This window comes from Grammomys surdaster, unplaced genomic scaffold (assembly GCF_004785775.1).
Source record: "Grammomys surdaster isolate TR1022 unplaced genomic scaffold, NIH_TR_1.0 126617, whole genome shotgun sequence".
Lineage (NCBI taxonomy): Eukaryota > Metazoa > Chordata > Mammalia > Rodentia > Muridae > Grammomys > Grammomys surdaster.
The window spans coordinates 2,372-7,772 of NW_021621406.1; the positions used below are offsets into that span (position 1 = coordinate 2,372).

Here is a 5,401-nt window from a genome sequence, read left to right on the forward strand (position 1 = left end):
TCTTTCCTCTTCCACATTCTTCCTGATGTGATCTTCAGCAGTTTTTAATGGCTAATATTGCTGAATTATGAAATCTTGAGTTAGGATGAGACATTCCTGGGCAAGGTCTGAAGGAAACAGTCAGTTAAATTCAGAAAAAAAATGACTTAGGTGTTTCTGATCAAGTCTAGAGCAAACTCTATCTTTGGAAAGTGGAGGTGCCAATATCTGTGATGCAGGAAACACCCTTATAAGGATGCCTCAGCTTCCTACCTGTACAGGGAGAAAATTAGCAGGGAGGCAAAGGGTGTTCCCCATGACATCAGCAGCCCCTTCTTTGGACATTCCATTGTATCCTGGAGAGTTCTTGGCATCCCTTGTGATGTCACCAGTGTTGTAGTGACACCAAGTGCATTGAGCTCTCTCAGTCAGTGTCTACAGCATATGTCCCTAGACATGATTTCCCGACTGAGGAGACTTTTTGGAAGAGCAGAGATGGAGGTGACAGAAACTAGAGAGAGGCAGAAAGTAGCTGGACTTTCATCTGAGAGTAATGAAGGACGAAGAAGGTGGTCTTGGGGAATGTGGAGTAAGTCCTGGGTAGGGGATGTTGAGCTTCCTGTCTGGGGTGGCCTGAGCTGGCCTTCCTAGCAATTTGGGCACAGAAACTGACTTCACTGGGAAGCAAAAGAATTTCCATGATTATCACAATACTTAAACATCAAGGATTTCAGATCATGACTTTCTCCATCCGTTAAGGCAGGTGATGGCAAGGCCAAAGCAGGTAGTTTCAAATACCAAGTCTTTATTTGATTGGGTTTTGTGGTTGTTACATGGGGACAAAATGAAACCATCAAGAGTCACAGAGGGTCTAACCTATGACAGTATACGTAAGGGAATCCCTGCATTTCACTTCCATGGCTTTTTTATTTTTTTAAGCTTCAGTGTGTATCTGACAGTAGTACCAGGAAAAGAATTGTGCTCCTGGTCATGGTCTTATGTTCTCAGAACTCCTCTGACCTCCTCTCCCTGACAGTACCCACATTAGATTTCATCATCACCCATTGTGGGTGGCAGGTATTTCTGTCCTTTAACCAAATACCTTTCAGTGTTGGTACACTCAGACAATGAACCCTATTGCCATCTCTGGGGTGTTTGGTGTTTCAGTAGGGGGAATTGCCACTGTGTTGACCATGGTCTCACTCTGCATGAATTTTAGTCCAAACTACTGGGCGTTGACTAAAAGGGTAGGACATCTGACCATCTCCTATCAAGTTCTTTCGGTTATTTAATTTTCCATCTGACTTGTGAAACCACAAGACTGAGGGATCTAAAGCCAAGTTGCACCTTGTAAAACTGACAATAATGGTGGAGAAGCTATCTCTGTGGTCATTATGAGCATGTGTAGGTAGACAGAGGAAACACCTGGCTGATTTCATCTCCTGGTCTCTATAGAGTGATGGGAGAGCTGAGATTCACTTAGGAGGCATCTAATGCCTGTACCAGAGTGTTTGTGGTGTCACTGGTTTCCAGGCATGCTCTCCTTCTCTTAGAGCTGAGGGTGTTCTCCCAGGACACTCTGCATTCTCTTTGGACAATTTACTTATGTTCTTCTGCCTACAGTGGCTGGCAGACAGTCATCATGCCCTACAACTCTCTTAAGCAAGAAAGAGGCCATGAAGGAGGAAAAGAGTCTGACCAAAGAGCTGGAGCTCAGTACCCACATTAGATTTCATCATCACCCATTGTGGGTGGCAGGTATTTCTGTCCTTTAACCAAATACCTTTCAGTGTTGATACACTCAGACAATGAACCCTATTGCCATCTCTGGGGTGTTTGGTGTTTCAGTAGGGGGAATTGCCACTGTGTTGACCATGGTCTCACTCTGCATGAATTTTAGTCCAAACTAAAACGAGCTGAGAGACCGCTTGATCTATGTCACAGAGGGATCCATGAACAAGAGGTACTCATTGCTCCAAACACTTTGGTGTCAGTCTGACATCTGCAATGTCACCCTCATCTTATCCTTTTAAGTTTGTGAGTTCTGGGAAGCAGTACCTCCACAGAGTCCATGTGCCCAACTTTATGTCCCTAAGTGCTTCTTAGAGGATAGGCTGAACATGAAGCTTGGTCAGGAGCGAGAAGGGAAATGGACTCTTTTGCTTCCTCCAATTGAAATGTTGAACTTGTGGTCTGAGTAAAGTATTCTGGATGGAGGCAGTGTCTAGTGAATGCGCAGCATGCATTTGGAAAGTCCTCAACAGATGCAGTGAGTTTGTGGTGACGCTTTGTACTTACCTGGCTCTTAATTGAAGGCTGGAAGGTCCTAGCAACAGCTGGTCCCACACTGTTCATCTCAGTGCTTGACTAGAAGGCCTGAAGCTTATGCCTGTTACTCTTTGTCTGTGTGCCGTATACTGTGAGTCAGTAATGCTGAATGAATTTCTTCTTATTCTGATTGTTCTCTCTCCAGTGCTGTATCTCTCTCTTTTTCATTCTCTGATTCTGTTTCCTTTTCCTTGTCTGTGTGCTTGTGTGTGTCCACATGCATATGGATGTGCAGACATACAGTAGGTATATATTTCCTTCCACTCTTTGGGAACTAGGGTTCTGTGTTTTGTCCTGTGGCTTGACCTGTATAGCAGTTTAAATGTGAAGGGAGTCCTTAGGTCCGGGAGCCCCTACTGTAAGCAGCACTGTTCATTGCCTGTGTGGTGCCATTTGTCTGTACATTTGTATCTCTTTGGCAGACTAGAAAACTGTGTTGATGTCTGGGCTCATCCTCAGAATTATGTGTAATGAATATCTCTACACTACTAGTTATCCAGGATTTAGAGTCCCCGTTTTGAAAGTAGGAAATATATAATCACAGGTTTCTGGTGGTCAAGGACCTGTGGTCTAGTCTCTTTAGAGCATAAGCTGCTAGACCTCCAGGTCAGGCCAGCTGAGTGAACACAGGGAGCCAGGGTACCCTCCATCTGGATGCCAAACTTCTGCTGTCCAGGATAACAAGTTTCCAAAGGTGGAGAAGATGCAAGTATGTAGAAGGAAGAAATTGGCCTTCCAGGATTGGGTAGGACAGGACCCAGCCTGAGTTCATTTGGTACTAAAAGCCATGTTCATGGAGTTCTTTCTTCCTGGGGCCAGACCCTATTACAGGCCAAATCCACTGTATGAAAAATTGAAGTTAAAGGAGAAGCTGGTCATGTCATTCCTGAACAAATTAGAGACGGAGAACATTGACTCCTGTGAGAACTTCCAGGAGCACAAGAAGGAGATTAACTTCTACAGGTAAGTACAGGTCATGGAGGCTACCACTTGTGCAATGGTCATTTCTGTTTTCCTTTGATTCTGGAATGGAGAGTCTGCAGGTCTGATCTCTCCCTTCAGTCTCTTAACCATCAGTGTACATTGGGCCCTTTGGCCTCAGGCTTCTTCAATCTGCAAGCGATAGTTAGCCCTCCCATGGTTATCCAGGCATCCTGAGGAGCCTCTAAGATAACAAAATGAGAGGGTTCTTTTGCAGTACTGGACCTCTGGGGCTCAGGCAGTGTTTTACAGATGTGAGTGTGATGGAACACATGGGTAGAATTCCCTCCCCTTAGTTCTCCTGACCTCCACTGAGGGTATTTGCACCTAATTGAAGTTGCTGCAATACACTGGGCTCCCATGAAGATACCTCTTTCTTTGGGAGAGGCAGATAGATGGAGATACCTCTTTCTTTTGGAGAGACATGGAGCCTTATTGGAGCTTGGACTGCAGACATGATTAGTTCTTACCTGAATTGGCTGTTTGCTGTTTGTGCAGCTGTCATGGATATACTGAAATGTATTGCTCTATGTCTTCATGGGAACCTGGATCCTGGTGGGGTAATGGCACCTATAAGTAGGAATGGCAGGAGGAGTCTGCAGGATCTTAATATGCAGAGTGTGTTTCCAAAAACCTGCACAATCGGCTCCTGTTGCAGTCCTCTGTTTTAAAGAAGTCATTGGTCCAAGTGAAGCAGGAATACAAGGAAGTGAAGGCTGATTGGTACCTCCTCCAACAGTACTTGACTGAGATGAACCTGACGGTTGAAGATGAACAGGAGAAGACCAACAACCTCCAGAAACAGCAATATCAGGTAGGGACAAGCACCTTATTCAGACTAACACTGTCTGTCATCATTTGCCTATTGGATCCATCTTTGCATTCATCCACCATCTTTTAAATCCACACTCCCAACCAGCCACCCACTTCATGGAATATAGTTCATTACTTTGTCTATGCACAAGTATTCTGGGAACTTCAACTCTTGGGAGACACTGAATTATTGGCAAGTGTACCTTGCTACTCTGCTTGAAGCTGCAGTCTAGAAAGGGTAACAGATGAATGACAAGTCACACTCTTGCATGTCCTCATGATAGGAGGGTTGCCAAGTAGAGCTTTGAGAAAGTTCTATGTCTTGTGACAGGAGTTGTGCAGGGGCATGTGACCTCCCAGGTAGGCATCACTTGCAGGGAGTAAAGCCAAATGCAACTATCAAATGAGTGCTTCTTACTGTCAGTGGTCTGGGTGGCATGTGGCCTTCTCCTTTCTCCTGCAGCCCAATGAGGTCTCTTCCCATTGGCCAGGTCTTGGTTTGCATTGATAGAGGTCTGAGTGGCAGCTTGTCAGCCCATGTGTTTGTGAGCTTTGCTTGCTATTTTGCCCTGCTTGCAGATTTAGCAGCAAGGGTTTCAGTTAAAAGATCAATGTTGAAGTCTAGTTGAGGTAGTGGGAGGCAGCATCTGACATCTGACATGCATGTCCCCACCAAGCCTGTGTCTTAATAACTGCCTTCCTCTCCCAGGTCTCAGAAGCTGCAAGAGAGCTGGAATTGGCCACATCCCAGCAGGAGAGCCTCCTGCAGAATGAGTTGCCACCTACCTCAGGAGCCCCCTGCTGAGCTCCCTCCTCAACAGCCACAGACTTCTTTGGATGAATCTCCTTCCTCATAGATCATTTCCACAGTGTGAATGGGCCCAAACTATGTAGCCAGTGAGACAGCCAGGCTGATTCAGGGTCTTTTTCTCTTTCCTGTGTGACCCCTTGAGAGAGAACTGAGGTGATTGCAGTATCAGCAAGTGCTCAAGAGGAGAAACTGGCTCTAGTCTGTGCTGCTCAATGTGCAGTGGGGAAATGTCACTTCACAATTTTTTGTGTTAGAGTTCCATTGAAATTTTCTTTTGCATGGTTTTGTTTTTTCTTACGTTATTGAGATATTATTACATGTTCTTGTTATTGATTTTGATTTTGCTAATGATTTTCACAGTTTATATTAACTTTCATATTAAAACTTGTTATGTAAAATTGATTTCTTATGAATAAAAAGTTGATCTCTAATTCTTGACTCTTTTTTTTAATTTTGTTTAACCTTTCTTTTACACTCCATATTTTATCC

At 44.5% G+C, this 5,401-nt stretch overlaps 1 pseudogene; it reads left to right on the forward strand.

The window, feature by feature from the left end:
* The first annotated feature begins 418 nt into the window (after positions 1–418).
* LOC114615318 lies at positions 419–4,958 on the forward strand (annotated as a pseudogene).
* The last annotated feature ends 443 nt before the right edge of the window (positions 4,959–5,401 follow it).